The 16984-nt window shown below is 49.8% G+C and overlaps 1 long non-coding RNA gene across 1 annotated transcript; it reads right to left on the bottom strand.

Annotated features, from left to right (window-relative positions):
- Nucleotides 1-11427: 11427 nt before the first annotated feature.
- LOC103582602 lies at nucleotides 11428-15059 on the bottom strand. The gene is made up of 2 exons (XR_549770.1): nucleotides 14302-15059; nucleotides 11428-13654 (listed from the first exon to the last, which is right to left on the bottom strand). It is a non-coding gene; the product is annotated as an uncharacterized LOC103582602 (long non-coding RNA).
- Nucleotides 15060-16984: the final 1925 nt, after the last annotated feature.

Here is a 16984-nt window from a genome sequence, read left to right on the forward strand (position 1 = left end):
GTCCCCCAAGTTTTATGTATTGGAAACTTGGCCCCCACTGTGACTGTTAAGAGGGTGGGAAACCCTATTATGGTAACTGAAAGGTGGGCCTTGAAGAGGTGGTTGGGTTGTAGGACCGAGCAGTGGTGAATGGATTAAAAACAGTGGACAGGGGCGTGGTTCTGAGGGCTTTAGAAGAAGTGGAGCATCTCTCACTCTGTCCTCTCTGCTTCCACCATCTTGCAGTGTGAGACCCTTGGTGGAGACTGTCACCACCACCAGATGGACTTTGGACTTCCCGGCCTCGGAAACTGTAAGCAAATGAATTTTGCTTCCTTTAGGAAATACCCAGTTCCATGTATTTTGTTATAAGCCACAGAGACAGAGTAATCCAACCTGGAGAAACAAATGAGAAAATCAACTAAACATTGTTATAAACCAAAGGAGGGTTTCGCATGATGACTGAGTCCGAAAATAACAATTGCAGAAGATAAAACAGAAGAGAAGACCCCATTCAAAATAGTGATAAAACTGATGAAATCTCAAGGAATAAAATTAACAAGAAATGGGAAAATTGTACATGGAGAAAATTTTTTAAATGCTCCTGTGAGACACAGATACATTTTGAACAAACGGAAAGGCAGATTATACCCTTGAGTCTCAACACCATAACGATGTCCGTTCTCTGTAACTTAATCTAAAATGTTGCGAGTCCAGTAAAAACACCAATAAAATATTTCAAACCGAAAAGCAAAAATTTAAATTAAGATACTATGAAGCATCGTAACTAAAACCATGTGGTGCTGTCACATGAGTAAACAGATAAATGGTTAAACTGGGAAGTCCAGACATCAACTCAAACACACATTTCCATGTTTGAAAATGTGACATTCTCATACCATGGACAAGGAGGTGTCAGAAATCAGCGTGGGAAAAGCCTGTGCTGCTCAACAGGTGATAAGTGACACTGGGACCACTGGACCGTCTGTGGGAAAGGGCTGGATGTATATCTCACGTCCAGCACCAGAATCAAAGATGTAAATATAAACAGGGAAACCAGGAATATATTAAAAAGAAAAAAAACATGAGAGAATTTTATGCGTCTACATCTGAGAGTGAGACCTTTCTACATGAGACAAAATCTCGGAGCCGTAAGAAAGTTGGCACAAATCAACTACTTAGGGGAACTTTGGCTTCTATTAGGATAGAAGAAGTCACAAGACAACATCACTCCCACCCTGACGAGAACAAGCCTTCGAGATCATGTTTTGGCGCCCACAGGGGAGCTGGGGCAGCGAGACAACCGGGTGCATGGGAACCCAAGGGCCACTCAGAGGGGGGAGATGCGCTGGCCACCTCCCTGGGGCAGCACAGCCAGGCAGCTAAGCAGGAGCAGCTGATGTTTTATGGCATTGAACAAGCTCCTAAGGCCGTGGGTAGAAGAAAGAGCCCCCAGGCGGGGGAGGCTGGACCCCCCCACTGTCACCAGTGACCCCACCCAGGGGGACACAGAGGACAGGGGCAGCCACTCCCCCCACACAGGCCTGGGTCTGATGGAGGGTGGCAGCCATGTGTTCTCACCACAAGCAGCTCTGGGGCTCTTGCCACGTGGGGACCCAGCCCCGGGATGGCACTGACCACCAGTGAGAGAAATCTTCACACAAATGCCACGGTTGCCTCTGCCCCACCTGTCCCCACCCTCCAGGGCCCCACCCCCGCCCCATTGCCAGAACCTGATGCTGCCTCCGAGCTGGCAGCTGCATTTCGGGGTCCACGGCCTGTCCCTCCTCCCCAGCCTGTGCCTCCCTGACGTCTGTCCAGCCACCTCCATGGCAGACCCCTGGGGCAGCTCCAAAGGGTAAGGCTGCCCAGGACCTGCCAGGCCTATGACACCCCATTCCCTCTGTGGAGCCCCCATGTCTCCCAACCACTTGTCTGCACCCCGAGAGGGACACCCCTGCCCACTGGGCACAGTTCTCTGAAACCCGATGGAGGGAGGCCAGTGGCTTCACCAGGGACCCCCAGGACAGGGCTGCTCCTGTGGCTGCTACTCCCCTGAGCCTGACGGTCAGAGGGGGGCAGGGAGCGGGGAAAGGACACAAGCACGCGACAAGAGTCGGGGCAGAGGCCACAACAGCTGCTCCCACCTCTAGCGGTGCTGCGGGCTCCGTGTGAGCTCAGGAATCCAGGCCAAGTGCAGGGACTGGCTGGTTTTACAAGCGACTTCAGAAGAACTGTCCCCAAACCCTGGAGGCCCCATGCTGAGGAGATGCTGGGTCTGATTGAAAGGCAGCGGGATAAGGAGCCGGACGAGCCAGGCCAGGCTTCCAACCCTCTGAAGGCTCCTTGTAGCTGCCCTCCGGGAGGGGGCAGAAAGCGGGACCAGACAGGCCTCCCCCGGGCCTGGAGCAGCTGGACAAGTGCCGTCTACCCTGGCAGGCCAGGGGCACCTCTGCTGGCCAAGGAAGGGTCTCTTGTGGGGACACACAGCTCTGCAGCCCTTCCTCCAGCCTGGGCTATCGTCTGGGGCCTGCTCAGTGCCCGGCCTGGCTGGGGTTGGAGTCCAGAGTCCCATCTCTGGCTGTTTCCATCTCTGACCCTTGCCTGACCCAGCTCTGACTGGGCCACCGTGGTCCCTGGCTTGATGCTCAGGGCTCCTGACAGGGTCCTGACCCAGTCCCCCCCAGTCCTGCCACCCCAGGGTGTGGCCTGACCCACACCAGGACGGAAGGTCACTCCTACCTCCCGCGCTATCTCACAAAGCTTCTGAAGATGAAGCCACTGCAGCGTAACTCTGCCATCCTTGTGCACGAGGGCCCCAGACCATCCTGAAGGGCCAATTGTCCAGAGTGCCCCAGACATGCAGTGCTCTCGGGGACAGACACAGTCCTCCCCCTGAAGACCCGGAGTGGAGCCGGAGAAGGGTCAAGGCCAAGCTGCACCCACCTCCCCACAAGGCCAGGGCATCCAAGGAGGGGCTGGGGCCAGGCCTGGCTCGCCCTGGGGTGGACGCCAGCTCACAGGGGCCCCAGGCTGCCAGGGTGGAAACAGAAGCATCACACGGAGTGATGAGTGCCTGCACTGCCCACCAAGTCCAAACGTGGCTGAGTTGGGGTGGGAGCCTGGCCCGCTGCCCGAGGTGGCACTGGGGAGTGGACGGGACACGCAGGACACTGCGCGGGGCCAAGCAGGTCCCTGGTGCGCTCACCCAGCTCTCACGTGCCCTCAGGCAGAGCAGGAGATGGCTGAGACCTCACTCTCCCCTGACTGCCATGTGGCTGGACAGTGGCCACACCTTCCTGACGCAGTGTGTGCTCATGGACGGTGCAGCCCCACCTTGCCCCTGCCTCCTGGATGTCTGCCATGGTAGGTTTTCCAGGCTCAGAGCCCTCTGGGGGTGGCGCGCCTTTGGCCCAGTGCGGGGTCAGCCCTGGGCCGGGTCCATCACATCAGGGAGAGGTTCTCACGAAACACCCGATACAGCAGGAACTCGCAATGACCCCACCAGCCTGCCTCCCTCCCTCCCTCCCTCCCTCTGCCTGGCTCAATTGCTGTGTCCTCATGGAGGTGGCTGTCCCTGATGTGACATCTGAGCTTCTCTCCCCATGAGGAGGATTGAGGGGGGGTGAAGAGGGTCCATGGCTGGGAATGGCCAGGTGTGGGGTCTGCTCCTCTCTGCCCCTCCAGAGCCGTGACCGGTGGAAGAACTTCCCTGGGTGAGTCCACTGGATGGACGGGATCTTGGGCCAGCCCCCACCAAGGGACAGAAGGGGCAAGGGTCCCAGCCCACTCCTGGGCAGAGCCCTGCAAGGCAAGTGGGCAGCACCATTCAGTGCCTCCGCCTGGCCCTGAGGACCAGGGAACCAGAGACCTGTTGGGTGTTGAGTGCACATGCCCCTCCAGGCAGACTCCAGGGTCACCAACAGAGCAGTGGGGCTCAAAGGGTAGGACATGGTCCCTTCCCTGCCCCAGCCCGAAGAGCCTCAGCTTTGTCCATTTTATAGACTGGGTCTGGGGGGTCTATGTCAATTGGGGGTTTTTGTAATTAAGCTTATGCTGCTAATAAACTTTGCAAACTACTGACGAGGCCAAACCTCATCTATGTCCAAAAGGAGGCACTGAGTCCGAGGGAGGAAGCGACCGAGCTGGCCACGGGCACGGCTGAGGGGGGCCCAGGCTTAGGCGTTTCGGGCTCCTTATTAGAAAGGAACGACACCTCTCTGGGCCCGTTGGTGAGCGTGGCCTGTGCCACGAGGAGGCACCTGCTATTTAAAAATTGTGAAATCATGTACTTCCTAATTTTCCCTAGATATTAAGGTTACTAAGGGTTAAGAATTGTAAGTAACATATGTAATTAAAACTACTAGAACTGGGCTGGCCAGGTGGCGCACTGCTACCGTGCGCCGCTTGGGAGCACGGCGGCGCTCCTGCCAAGGGTTCGGATCCCACATACAGACCGGTTCCCGCTCACTGGCTGAGCGAGGTGCAGGTGCAGCACCGAGGGTTGCCATCCGTTGCTGGACACAAAAAAAGAAAAAAAAGGAAAAAAAAAAAAAAAAAACTACTAGAACTAATAAGGATGAAAGAAAACAACTGAATATAAAAATGTATAAAGAAAGTAGGATGTGGTTTTAATAAGGAAAAATATACAAGGTATGTGCTTCAATTAAGGGGAAAAGAGTAGTTTTTTCTCATGGCAAGATGAATGGTTGATGCAGAATAAAGAAGGAGAAAAGGAGCGAGACAAGGGCTGAACAGATGTAGAGACTTGTAGAAGGTCTGCAGAAGAGCAGCACTGTGTGCGGCCAAACTACAGAGATGAGACACACCTCGTTTACAAGGCTCTAAAAGAAAAAAGCTCAGAAACGGACTGATGCAGAGCGAGAACTGGGTCTTCTCTCTGTCAAAAAGACCAAGTTTTCTTGGAGAACTAGTCTGCTCTTGATTATGAAAGGATTTTTTTTTTCTTTACCTTTTAAGTAATTGGCCTAGAAAACAAAGAGTTTGTGTTTTATCAGCATAATTTCTTATGTTGCGTGTTGTCTTTTATTAGGTCTTTATCATGTAAGAAAAGTGAGTCTTTCTAATATTAAAAAAGCTAAGGTTTGTTTTATTGTTTTACAACTATATAACTTTCTGTATTTGCTTTTTAAATCTTTTGTTACTTGGGTATTATTTAACAGTGACTCATAATCCTACTTTCTCAAGTGTTTTAAACTTCTGACATTTTTGACAGCTTCCCAAGATCAAATCATAAATTCAGTCTTTTTGACCTTGAATTAACTTTTGGGAGTTTCCAGAAGGGTCTCTGGGATATCTCAAAGGAATTTATGTTCTGTCTTTATAAAAAGAGAGATGTTAAAGGGGGCTTATTTGCTACGTTAAATTGCATGGGAGGCGTTGTCAGATAATAAGTGATGCTAAGTTTTCTTTAGGTTACATTTGCTACTGATACAAGTGTTCCAGAAATTATGTAAAATTCTTAGAAATCTGGTGTGTCCTGGTATAAGGCTATCATTCATAATTCAAACTACTATGTTAAAATGTTGTAGTCGCCAAAACAAGCAAATTTTCTCATCAGTTGCACAATACAAAATTGCAGGAGACTCATGAAAAGACTCTGACAAGAACAGGTTTCTAATAACTCTAAGATCATACTATTGGACTGGGTAAGAATTCCCAGAACTTTAATGAAAAACTGATGGATTCATAAGACTACTAAGCCAATATTAAGCACAGCAAAAATTAATTATAGGGGGCTGACTTACTTATGAAAATAATTATAATTTTTATGACTTTTTGTTTGAAACATTGCTGGTTCTCTAATGTCTTATTTTTCAGACTTAAGAACCCCCTTTCCCTTCTCTTTTAAGCTGTCCATAACTTACAGAAATTTGATAAAATATGCTTTTGTAAACAAAAATGAAACATCTATCTTTTTCTCCCTATCTGATTGCTCCAGAAATTGAAAACTCTTATCAAATATTGTTATTTTCATGGCAGCATGGATATGTGCCTAGGTTCAATAAGAATCTGCTCTCCTGTAACAGGACAAGCAAGTCCTTGGCTTGGCTTCTTAGCCTAGAGAGGTTTCTCAAGGTCTGACCTAAGATTTCTTACACACATAGTTTTAAAATACTAAGGTTGACTGATTCAAAGTAAATAAAGCCCCTTGGGTATGAGCAAAGGATCATATTTTAAAATATACATAGAATTGCTATTTTTATTGTATTTATATAAATAATCAGACCAAGTTTAATGAAACTAGACTTATTTTGTAAAAAAAAGAAAAAACTTAACTATGATTATTTTTGGTAAAAATGGTAGTGACTATAAAAAAGATTATATTTCAATAGAAAACTGTAGTGTGCCCATGATCAAATTCCAGTCCTGTTCATTTTCTTTGAGGTTTCGTTACCCTCTGTAAGTAAACCGGATTGAATCCTGAATTCTTCTAGTTTCTCAAGAAACTGAAACTTCCCTTTCCCTCGCCCTGAAAGCTGAAACTGGAGGACTTCACTCCAGAAAAACCGCGACGGCAGACCGTGTGTGCACAGCCTGCGTACCTGCTGCCGTGCGGGTCAGCTGCAGAGAGAGTCACCAGAGACCCAATGACATCACCAGAGACATTCAAACTGCACGCCAGGAAAACCCGTCAGATTGCGGCTGCCACCCTCGTCCCACCTCTAAAGATGCTTCAGACTCAACTCTAGAAATCTCCGCGGCTAGCTATCCTCCAGACTCAAAAACTCAGATCACAATTTGTACCAAATATTAACCTTTGTTTTTATTTTGTTTCCATGGAACACTACTATGCTAGTCAGTTTCTGTTGCTTATAACAAAATACCTGGAACTGGTTAATTTGTAAGAAAACAAAATTTATTTCTCATGGTTTTGGAAGCTGGGAAGTCCAAAGTGTAGGGAACACAGCTGGTGAGGGTCTTCTCTGGTGGTGGCTTTACAGCACTGCAGGGTCTCACATGGCAGAACGTGGTGGAGCAGAGAGAGGGGGACTCTCACGTGCTCTTCTTTTAAAGCCCCCAGAACCACGCCCACGACCACCAGTAAACCATCCACCTAATCACTTCAAGGCCCCACCTTTCAATCATCATAATTGGGTTTCCCACCCTCGACAAGTACAGTGGGGTTCAGCTTCAGTGACTTTGGGGCCACTCAGTCCACCACAGCTACCTTGAATTCTCTTCAAGCCGCACAGCCTGACCTGAATAATGACCTCAGTAGTCGCACCCAAGACAGAAGCTCTCGATACCTCAGCAACCTAACAAAGAGGGGCTTGTGTTCTTATTGATAAAAAAAAATGTTGTTTCTAGGTTAATAAGTTAGAAATTGTTGCCCAAAAGTTGAAGTCACTTAAGAAATAAACACAAGTCTCACCAGATGGGTGCTGCCTCCTCCGCTGACTTATTTCATCGGTTGAATCTTGGCTCCTGGGAATCTCTGCTCCAGGCAACTTTTCCGTCCTTGGCTGTTTCTCTCCTTGTAGTCATTTGATTTTATTTACCTTCCTAGTGTGTTGTATCCTCTCAAGGGTTTACACACGTCCCAGCAGCCACTGGCACACCAAATGACAGCCGTCAGGACTGGACATCTTGGAGAGTTCAGCCACCCGACCACTCCACGTGACCTTGTGTCTCGATGCAACCGCTGCTGATGATGGAATCTACGTCACTTTTTCTTCCAGTGACTACCTCGATAGTGCTAACCAGGCCTGAAGAATCCTGAGCAGATAAAACCAGCTAAGCCTCATAAGTGACCTCAACCTTGCTTGATTTGCAAACGTAAGCAGAATCTAACTTGAGCTATTTCTTGTAAATGCCCGTATTAAAAACAAAAACAGAACTTGAGCTCAATCAGTCAGAACTAGCCAACAAATGCATATAATTATATAACTAGGGCCGTTCCTGAGTAACTGTACCCATTCACACAGTTTCTTTGCTTACTTCTGTATCTGTCACACAAAAGCCTCCCCTGTCCCATCCTGGAGCTCCTGACCACTACTGGCTTGGAGCTGCTGAGATTCATAAATTGCTGTTTGCTCAGATACACTCTAAAATTGCATTGTGCCTCAGTTTACTTTTTAACAAGGTCCACATTATTTCCCTGAGACCCTGACAACATTCCTTGTCATCTATCTGGGACCTTCAGGAGGAGGGGTTGGCTGTGGCAACCCCAGCAGGACTCAGAGGATGCTGCGTGCCCACCTCAGTGGCACACAGATGGGCCCTCCATGGCTGGCCCTGAAAAATGACCCCAAGCCACACTGACAGGCCTTTTGAAGCCCCCAGCACACAACACAACCCAGGGGGTCTGCCTCCCACTCACTCGGTTTCCCAACCCCCTCCTCCAGGGAATCCTGAGGGGCAGGCTTTAGAAAAGGCTTCGGGATTACAACTGGGAATAAACACAGGATGGGCTGTGGAACCACGTGATCTGGGGACACAGGGAAAACATTCTCGTCTCCAACAGGGCTTTCTCCACCCAGGATAGGCCTGTGTGGTAAAGAACTGAACTTTTTCCAAAAGCAGCCTGACCTTTGCCCCCAGGTCCTGGGAGGTGACCTCTCAGCCTGGAATGTCTTTCCTGATAAGACTGCATTTGTTTCCCTGGGGGTCCTAGGCCATCCACATGGTGACAGTGTGATTTAGGGTGAGTGGGTCGTGTGGTTTCAGTCAACCTCTGGAGGGGCTGGAGACTGAGATCAACCACACAGACAGTCAATCGGCAGTGCCTGTGTGCTGGAGCCCAGTAAAAGCTCTGGACACAGAGGCTCAGGCAAGCTTCCTGGGTTGGCAGTGCTCCATGTGTCATCACATGTGGATGCAGAAGAGCAGTGCTGTCCTGACCCCATGGGGAGAGAGCAGGGAGCTTCGAGTCTGGCACTTTCCAGACCCTCCTCTGGGCTCCTTTGCTTGGCTGCCTCTAACCTGGATGCTTTCCCGTAAAAACCACACCACAAGTACAACAGCTTCACGGAGTTTCGTCTAGCAGATTACTGAACCTCGAGGGTGGACTCAGGGCCCTCAAACCTGCCATTGCTGTCAGAGGGAAGGGGAGGCTTTGTGGGCTGTCTCCTCCAACATGTACTCGGCAAACTCTGGGCAAGGCCCCGCCCTAGACCCCAGACATACTGACATCCTAGGGAACTCCAGGTGTCTGGGCAGCTGGAGACCAACCCCCTGCTCCTCTTAAACAAACAGGGTGTGCTCATGTGATGGGGTGAACATGGGATCTGTACACAGCCAAGTGAGCTCAAGCCACTGACCCCTCTGGGACTCAGTTTCTTTAGCTGTAAAATGGTATGGTGGGGAGAGTGCTGAGGGAGGGGTAGAGTCCTGCCTTAGCTGGCTCCTAGGGCCACACTGTGGTCACTCTGGGTGGCCCCACCCAAGGCTCCCCCACACCCAGTAGCCAAGCTTGTCTTCAGGCCGTTTGCATAGACCTCAAATTTCAAGCAGAATCAAAGCCTTTTTGGAGTTTAGGCAAAAATCTTGTGATTTTCATTTTCAAATAGTTTGGGCTTGGCAAGTCCAAAACTGTACTTTGCCAAGTCTTCCTTTCTCCTATAATTTAAAGAAGAAAAAAGCACAGAAAACGAAACCACTGTGCATTCCAAGGGAGACATGGTCTGCATGCTGCCGACTCTGCCACAGTCATCAAAATCACCGTTCGGAGAATCTACACTGTGTCCCAACAGCCTCGCAGAGCCTGTCCCAGGCGTTGTAAATTTTTATTTCATTTCATCTTATTTTGCTTTATTTTTAATGTGTCAATGAGGCAGAATCTTTGCAGGGAGTTAGCGCCAGTGCTGCCCAGTCCGCAGGTCCAGGTGAGGCTTGCAGAGACCCCACTGCCAGGCCATCAGGGCGAGCATCTGGGAGCCAGTAGGCCAGGCAGAGCCCAGCGGAGGGTAGAGAGGCCGGGAAGCCTGCGAGGGGCTTCTGGTTTGATGGACGCTCGGCGGGGGGGACCGTGGACTGAGCCCCTATCTCCATTCTGCTCATCTGCTTCAGAGGCTGTGGCTGCTCAGACATCCAGCACCCTGTCCTGAGTCGCTGGGTGTGCACAGACAGGCAGACACCACCTACATGCCCAAAAAGCTCAGCACATATGGTCACATATGGAGGGGCTAGTCCACTTCAGGGGTGGGGAGATGGGGACATGGGGAAGACCTCAGTGGCACAGCCGATGCTTGGCCTGAGGTTTACCATGGGAGCGGGGTCCCCAGGAGAATGGGAGGCTGAAGGACAAAGGATGGGAGAACGGCCTCTTGGGAGAGCAGATGGCCCCAAAACCAGAAGTGCAAGCTGGCCCTGGACAGAGGACTGAGCCCCTGGCTGGAGTCTCAGGTGGCAAGCAGGGTCCCAGGGCTGCCTCCTACCGTCCAACCCACTCAGCACATGTCGACTATGTCCTCACAAGCTCTGCGTGCCCCACAGTGGAGGTTGGCCAGGTCCTTGCAGGACCCCACCACCTGCACAAGGCCATCGATCCTGTTCACCAGGGCTGGAAGCCAACACTGACAATCTCAAGTGGTGGTTTCTGAGAGGATTAAGGGATGGGCGTCTTCACCTCCAGCAGGTGCCCCACTCTGCAGAGCTGCCCAGGACACAGAGGCCTGCCAGGCCCACGGGCCCACGAGAGGCCCAACCATTACCCAGGCCTCGTGCAGGGAGGCCTCCTCCACCCTCCAACCCTCAGGCAGTGCTCAGTCATGCCTTTCCAAGTGCAATCTGCCAAATGACCAACCTTAAAGAAATATTGTGGGAGGAAAGAGTTCAGGTCCCCTGGACCTCAGCTGTGTGGCTGTCAGGGGGTGGGATGGGAGCAGGCCCCAGCTCTCCAGGGCACACACAAGGCTGCAGGACGTACAGTGCCAGAAGAGCTGGCTCAAGGAGGCCAGGCCCCGCCAGTTTTCCCATGCCAGGAAAGCTAGGAAAGCCTCTCCTCACACCTCAGCTGAGCAGCAGCCAGAGCGAGGCAGGGACAGTGACACCTGTGCCTGTTGGGCTACACCAAGGAATGCAGACACATTCCCTAAGCCCAAGAAGACCACTGGAGCAGGACAGGCCCATGTAACCACCAGAACAGGCAGGGCCTAGGAGCTGGCCTTAGAAAATCATATCCATGACGACATTGAAAATGCTTCCATTTCAAGTAGGGTTTAATCCTGGGATGCAAGGACGGCCCAACAGCAGTAAATCTGTAAGGATGATGCACTACATTAACAAGTGGGAAGAAAAAAACATGATCATGGAACTAAACCCAAGTCCACTGCCTTCCCCAAACAAAAACCCTGGCTCTGCTAACGAAAATCTGTTACAGAACCCAGGGCATTCTGCTCCTGACTGAGGCTCACCGAAATCTTGTTGCCGAACACAAGTCTAGCTGCCTGCCCCAAGCAAAAACAAACGACCCAAAAGTCAAAGTGTTAGTGGAGTAGGACGTCAGCTTTTATTCAGGGTTATCAGTGACCTGAGGAGAGATGTGAGGCTAACCCACCTCTCCAGTGGGCCTGCAAGAGGATGGCCAGACCACAACCATCTCAAAGACTCAGATCTTCTGAGGGGTTTTAAAGAGGAGACTGAGGGAAGAGAATGTGGGGAACGAGAAGCAGGAAGAGGGACGTGAGCTGTGGGGGCTCCGTGCGAGGAGCCAGGTGCAAGGTCTTGCCAAGGCTACCCCTGGTTTCTGTTTCCGTCCTCAGTGTTGTCTCAGGGTCCTGATCTGGGGTGGAGTCAGCACAGCTTTACTGATGTCTTCCTTGGTTTCTCAGGGTCTGGACAGTAGGTGTTTCATGGCAAGTCTGCAGCTCCAGGCCGACTAGAGAGCAACTTTACATTTTTATAAATAATGTCATCTTGTCCTGTAACCAAAGTTCAAACTATCAAATTACCACGGGAAAGAGGGAACTCAGAGAAATGCATGCTAAGAAGAAAACTGTGTCTTCACAATCTACAGAATCACCTCTTTCAAATATCACAGTTGGATTTCCCACCTGCTTAGCACTGTTACAATCGGGGTCAAGCTTCAGTGCGATGGGGGGACAGTCACTCCACAGCAGTGATCAACTGAGAAACTATTAGAACTACGTAGATAATTTAGTGATGCTGTTTAGTAAAAGATTAACATTCAATAAATCTACACACAGTAATGACCAATGAAAATATGTTGCCAGCAGTACTGCTCATAATAGCCCAAATTTTTAAAACATGAAAAGAGACCAAAAAATGTAAAAAGGCCTAGAAGATGAAAATTGTAAAACTTTACCGAAAAGGAATTTAAAAACTAAAATAAAGGGATTTATTTGGAATACATAGAATTCTGGGATGTCAAAAGTCAATTTTGAGAAAAAAATTAGTTCTCCCCAGAACTAATCTATAAACTCAGGGCCATTCTTATCTACTACTTATGGGATTTGACAGGATGAATCCAACAATTGTATGAAGAACATTTTAAAGGACAGCTAAGAAATTTTGAAAAATAAGAAATATATGTTCTATAAATCTATGTCACTTAAAACAGTGCGGCCTTGGCCCAGATATATGCAAAAGACCAGAGAATAAGAGTCTAGAAACAGACCCGTGTGTGTCGGAACGCATACGTACTGGCACTTCGTAAGTGAACAGAGGAAGGAAGGATCTTTGCAACATAGATCCCAGGCAAGGAGCCTGATTCTTAATCCATAAAGAGCTCCTCAAAAATCAATACATAAAACACCAACAATGAATGTAAAAAAATAGCAATGGACTTGAATAGACAGACCACACAAAAACATAAAAGTAGCTGGTAAATTTAGGAAAAGATGTTCAACTTCCCAGTCAGCAGGGAGGACAGATCAAAACACTGAGGAGATAGCACCTCTCACCCCTCAGGCTGGCAAAATTTAGACGTACGATCATCTTTTGACAAGAGCATAAGTAAGCAGGTGTTTCACTCGACTTTGTCTTTTGGAGGACAATTTGGCCCTATCTATTTAAAATACTAAAATGTACATTCTGTAACTCAGCAGATGTGTTTCTAGTAATCTGTTCTATAGATATGCTCACACGTGCTCACATAAAACCACAGGTGCAGTTTCAATGTCACTCTGAAATAACAAAACTCTTGAACAGAGGCATGGCTAAACAGAGGGGTGCACCTCCTTTCTGGAATACAGAGAACGCAGGACGGCTGTAGGTATCGACGTGGAGAGACCTCCAGGACTTACTTAGGGCTCAGTATGAAAAAAACAACACCGCACAACGATGTGGGCAATGCACCTGAACTAAACGTGGCTCCCGGACATGCCCACAGGAGAACCGAGAGGAAGTTCTAGAAAGACGTGCCAGAAGCTTCTGAACTTGGTCACTCGGGTGAAGGGCGTGATCTGGGGGTGTCAACAGGGACTTTCTTTTTTATATATATACTTCTGAATTTGGAGTTTTGTTTTATTTTAACAATCATATATTCACGTGTTGATAGTTAATTTTAGGTGGCAATTTGACTGGATTAAAGAATACCTAGAAACCTGGTAAAGCGTTATTTTGGGGTGTGTCTCTGAGAGTGTTTCCAGAGGAGATTCGTATACGAGCCCGAGTGGATGAGATTCGGAAGGTCAGCCCTCCACGTGGGTAGGTGGGGGGGCACCATCTGATCTGCTGATGTGGGGGGCCCCTGCAGGGAACAAAATCAGAGAAAAGGTGAATGTGTCAATCTGTCTGCGGGAGCTGAGACACATGCTTCCTCTCCTGCCCTTGGACCACAACTCCAGGCTCCCAGACTTTTGGTTCCAGGACTTACACCAGCAGCCCCCAGGGGTCTCAGGCCTTTGGCCTCAGACTGGAAATTATGCCATGGGCTTCCCTGGTTCTGAGGCCTCCAGACTTGGACTGAGCCATGTTGCCATCATCCCGGGGTCTCCGGCTTGCAGACGGCTTGTCATGGGACTGAGCCTCCATAATCACATGAGCCAATTCCCCTAATACATTCCCTCCCACATATCTATGTCTACGTCACCTAGATCTATGCCTATATCCTATTGGTTTGTCTCTCTGGAGAACCCTGACTAATATTTCATGCATTCATAGAGCTTTTTTTCTTTTTTTAAGTTTCTAAAAAGCTTCACATTCTGATTGTTGGTCACACAAACTAGATCTTGCATGACTTGGCTCTGCCTCCTTCAGCAATCGCCGCCCCCCGCCCCAGATGCCACGATCAGCTAACCCCTCTAAGTGAATGCACTGGGTTTATGGTCGAGGCCCTTCACCTGTGCAAACCAGGCGTGTTCAGCGTAAGTCCCAGGGTTAAGCCCACCTACTAACCCAAGCACGACACACTCCAGGTAACACACTGCAGAGCCGACTTCCACTCGACCCAGCTGCTGCGTGTGGGTCTGGTGTTTCCAACCACTAGAGAAAGTAGGAGGGTCATCGTCCAGCAAGTTAAGTCTCTATGTGTGGTTTTGAAATGCATTTTCTCACAACTGCAATTAAATTGCAGTGCCCAGTTCTGGACAGTTTGAAGGTGCTGCAGTAGAAATGGTCGTTCCATTCGGCAAGAACAGCTCCTTCCACAACATCTGCAGGCAGGAAGGGCGCCTGAAGCCAGGGGAAGTGGGTCTGGGGCTGCGGGCTGGGGTTGTCCTGAGGCATGGAGGCAACCAACAGCAGCAGGCTGGCTGGGGACCAACCCCTCTGTCAGAGACAGACAACTCTGTACAACTGTGTTACCTTGGGCATTACTCTAAACACAGCCCTGAGGGGTTTGTCTTGTCCCCACACAGGAGAGGCCCTTGATGATGAATAAATAGGCCATTTGGAGTTGTAAAGCTAGGGCTGAATCTGGGGCTCACAGACCCCTTAAGCCTGTTGTCCAGGATGGGTCACCAGACCCCACACATGCAGGTCTATGAGCTAGGTAACCAGCAAACAGGTGCTTGGAAGCTGTAGGCTGGAAAAGCATGACCGCGCGGCGGCGACTGCCCAAGGCAGTAAAACGCCAGCCAAGGCAGTGGCACCGTGCAGGCGCACTAACTCTGCCCACACACAACCTATTCACAGCAAATGCTTGGCAAGATTCTGAACATGAGAGGCCCTGACCATTTTCCTATATTTTCCCAACGATCCACCCCTTCAGGGTCCCTCACCATGTAATCTACACATTCAGAATCTCCTGCGATGTTCCCTTAGCGAGGATAAATGACCCTTACATTCACACATTACACATTCCATCCCAGTTCCAAAAGTCTTTTAGCTTGTTGCAGCACCAACTCAAAAGTCCAAAGTCTCCTCTGAGACCAAAAGCAAAAGTCCTTCCAGCCGTGAACCCGAAAAAAGTCAAAAACAAGTTTATCTACTTCCAGGATACAGTGGGCAGACATTGGGTACACATTCCCATTCCAGAGGGAGGAAAAACAGTCCCCAAACAAATCCAAAACCCAAACAGGGCAAACATTAAGCACACTGGGGCACCTGGACCCCTAAAGCGTTGGACAACCTCGCTCCTACAGCTCTGCCAGATGCAGACCATTGAGCTACCCTGGTGCCTGCAGCTTTTCCAGGCTGGCGCTGCACGCTGCCAGCAGCCCCACGGTTCTGGGCTCCTGGTGGCAGGCGCACCATCCTGGCTCCACCAGACATCTCCTCGGTGGGGGGTATCTGTGGGGGCTCCGACCCCACTCTTCTGCTCCACATTGCTCCGCGGATGACCTCCGCAGTGGCTCCACCCCTGCAGCAGGTCTCTGCCGGAGCGTCCCGCCTTTTTCATACATCTTCCAAGATCTGGGTGGAGGCTGCCACGCCTCCACTGCTCTCCCACACTGCTGGCCTGCAGACCTAGCACAACATGAACGCCACCAAGGTTTTCAGCTTTTTTTCTTCAGAGGCAGGATTGCTCCAGCCAGAGCGGTTGGGATGCAGGGAGCAGTTTGCCGAGGGCACTGACACCTCAGGTCTGTCCTCTGGACAACTCAGTTCTCCTAGGATGGGAGGGGCGCTCTCCCAAACTTCACATACTCTGAGGGCCTGTGATGGGTGGGGCACCCATCCAGACTTCTCAAATGCCCTTAGGGCAGTTTCCCTATTGTCCTGGTTTTTAGCATCCAGCTGCCTCACCCAAGATAATGTCCTTAGCAAACAGTTTATCTGCTTTACCCTTGCATTTTTCTCCAGCTTTTGAATTACCTCAATCAGTTCAGCTTATACCAGCTATTCACTCAGTCTCGGGCAGTTTTTGCAGTGTTCACCCACACAGTTCAAACAGCTGCATTCACTCAGTCCATCAAGGAGTGGCTGCCTTGCCCTTGTGCATACCTGCGGCTCTCCTGTAACCGCTGCCACCAAGACAGGCACGTAGTAATGGAGACTAACTTTTTTCCCACCTTTCACCAGGTGAAAACATACTTGAGATTCCGCAGCGGCACCCATCCTCAGGTCATCTGCCGATCTGCATGCGGCACTCTTTTCTCCGGTTTATTCAGCACTCGGCTGGCCATCGGGTTTAAGTGGCACCCTTCGAGCCTTTTGCCTTCAGACAAATGCAACATGCATTTACTACATCGTCTCTAGAGCACATTACACCATCCACCCCTAGGTCCCATAGCTGTAGCAGCCAAAGGCTCCCCGTTTCTGCTGCTTTTCTGTCTCAATTTCTCATGCAGAACAGACCTTGCCTGGTGTTGGGAAAATAGAATCGTTTGGTCAGGGCCCTCGCCCCTCGCCTCAGGTCCCATTGGGTGTGGTTTTAGCACATCCACTGTAAGCAAATTGTGTGTGTGTGTGTCTGTGTGTGTGTGTGTGTGTGTGTGTGGAGTTAGTGTGCATGTGCGCCAGTGTATCTTTTTAGTTTTGTTGCTATTCTTGTGTTCAGAAAGAGAGGGAGAGGGAGAGAGGGAGGGGGATAGAGAGAGAGAGGGAGAGAGAGAGAGAGTTTTAGTGAAGCAGGCGGGTGGGCATCAGCCTCAGACATCTACCCAGCACAGCCATGCTTTCCAACCTATGGCTCCAG

This window comes from Galeopterus variegatus, unplaced genomic scaffold (genome assembly GCF_000696425.1).
Source record: "Galeopterus variegatus unplaced genomic scaffold, G_variegatus-3.0.2 Scaffold16931, whole genome shotgun sequence".
NCBI classification, from domain to species: Eukaryota; Metazoa; Chordata; class Mammalia; order Dermoptera; family Cynocephalidae; genus Galeopterus; species Galeopterus variegatus.